Raw genomic sequence first — 2,216 nt, forward strand, 5'->3', positions numbered from 1 at the left:
GGCTCTGTTCGGAGGAGATCTCGTTCCAGATTATTTTAGGTGGGGCCAACACTTTATGAAAAGCGGTGCCTGGAAGGTGTGCACAGGTGTTTCTCCCTTAGCTGTGCCCAGGTCAGTATGCTCAGCAAGTCCACCCAAAGCTGAGCTCTCACAGCAGACTCTATGTGGCCATAGTTCAGATACATATGAACACGTGCTATGTGAATCCAAGAGTTTGCTTTCCAAATAAATTTGAGAAATGGCGGATTAAACAAGGTTCAGCAGGTTTCTTACTCTGGGACATTTCAGAGCATTTAGTGTGCCACTGGATTCAGGAATTCTAAGATAGGGGTATAGTTCGCCGTGTTTTCCTGACATATCGGATCACTGAATCATTTTTATCACAGAATGTATAAAGGGACAATGTCCCCAGAACTCATCTGTGAAATGCTGATTTCAGTCGCCTGCATGAGTCTGCATCGGTGGAGTCTCATTTTCTCCACCAACATGTATGTCCTTCTCTGGGTTAGCTTGGGAGCTCCTGAGAGCAGGTCATGGTGACACTTAGCGGGTATTGGATGGATAATTGCTGAGGGGTCAGTGGGCCAGTGTGTACTGTGACAGTTCAAGTGCACGGACCTTATTTGCTCTCATATCTCTTCCCCCAGGTAGTCTTCTGTCCCTTCTAAATGGTTCTTCTGTATAATGTCTCCTTATTCCCTGTCCCATCCTCCTGTTGCACACAAATGCACAATAAGGGGGTCCTTGATGACCTGGGGGACCCACAGAGGTCTTCTGCTTCCCTGTGGCCTCCTTGAGTGTGAAAAATTAGCTACAGGACAAAATTCCAGCCACGTTGGCCTCCTGTTCTTGCATGAGGGCCATTGTTTAGCTGCTCCCTCCTGCGCTTTCCCTCCCACACTTGGCCCTCCTGATCCACTTACCCTGCTCTTTGTTTCTTTTTTTGGTTACCACTTGTTAGTCTCTAAAACATTCCATTCAATCAGCCTATCCAACAAATTTCATTTTTTGACAATGGCATGTATAATTTCTCAATTCTCTAATTGATTCTCTTTTCATATTAGCGTGGCCCTGTTCTAAGAATAAACTTTTTTTTTTTTTTTTTTTGGAAATTCCCTATTTGCTTCCCTTATAAAAATCACAACTGCTCATTTGGCCTCTTATACGAAACTTTCTCTGAAAAGGCATACCCTCAATCCTAGCCCTGCTTGCTTCTTGTCCAGCTCCCAAGCGGGCAAGGCAAGCTCACAATGCACTCATTTAAAAGTTCTGATATGGGGGCGACTGGGAGGCTCAGTCGATTTTAGCGTCAGGCTCTTGAGTGTTGGCTCGGGTCATGATCTCGGGGTCCTGGGATCGAGCCTCCTGTCACGCTCAGCGGGGAGTCTGCTTGGGATTCTCTCTCTCCCTCTTCTTCTGTAAAAGTTACTCACTTGTATGTGCATGCACGTACTTTCTCTTTCTCTCAGATAAATACATAAATCTTCAAAAACTAAAAAATAAAAAAACACAAAAGTTCTGATATGGACAGTAACGATAGGGCCATCCAACGTCCCCGTTGTGGTACATCGCAGATGCATTCGGGAGCTGCAAAGCTCAGTCATGAGGGCCACATTCGTTTGGAACATATGTGTCTCGAAAGTTCTATCCTGATTCAGTTGTACTAAACCCTCTTAAATAGGCTTTGCCATCCAAGAAGGAGCTTTGAAATAGGTAGTTTTGTCACAGCATACCTTGTTTCCTACTGTCCCACCTGCTCACTCTACCTAAACAGCCTGTCCTCCCTGCTGTTCTTCCAACATACCAAGCACACTCCAGTCTCCGAGCCTCTGTGTTAGTTGCTTTCTATGCCTGGAACTCTCTTTCCCCCAATATCCCCGTGGGTTCCTCATTCCCCTCCTTCATGTGACGACTTACAACTCATTAGCCTAAATAAAATGAAAATAACCCACTCTGGCACTCTCTGACCATTGTTTTAATTTTTACCATACCACTTTAAATCTAGTATATATACTCTATGTATTTCTTCATTTTTTCTTTCATTTTTGTTTTGCTTGTTTATAGACTGTCTCCATTAAAATATAAACCCAATGAGACATCATTTTCATTGCTTTTTCTTTTTCTTTCTTTTTCTGCTGGATCTCCAGCATCTAGAACAGTGCCTGGCACATGGTAGGTTCTCCAAGAATATTTTTGAGTCAGTGACTCTGGAAAGC

The sequence above is a fragment of the Zalophus californianus genome, chromosome 13 (assembly GCF_009762305.2).
Source record: "Zalophus californianus isolate mZalCal1 chromosome 13, mZalCal1.pri.v2, whole genome shotgun sequence".
NCBI lineage: Eukaryota > Metazoa > Chordata > Mammalia > Carnivora > Otariidae > Zalophus > Zalophus californianus.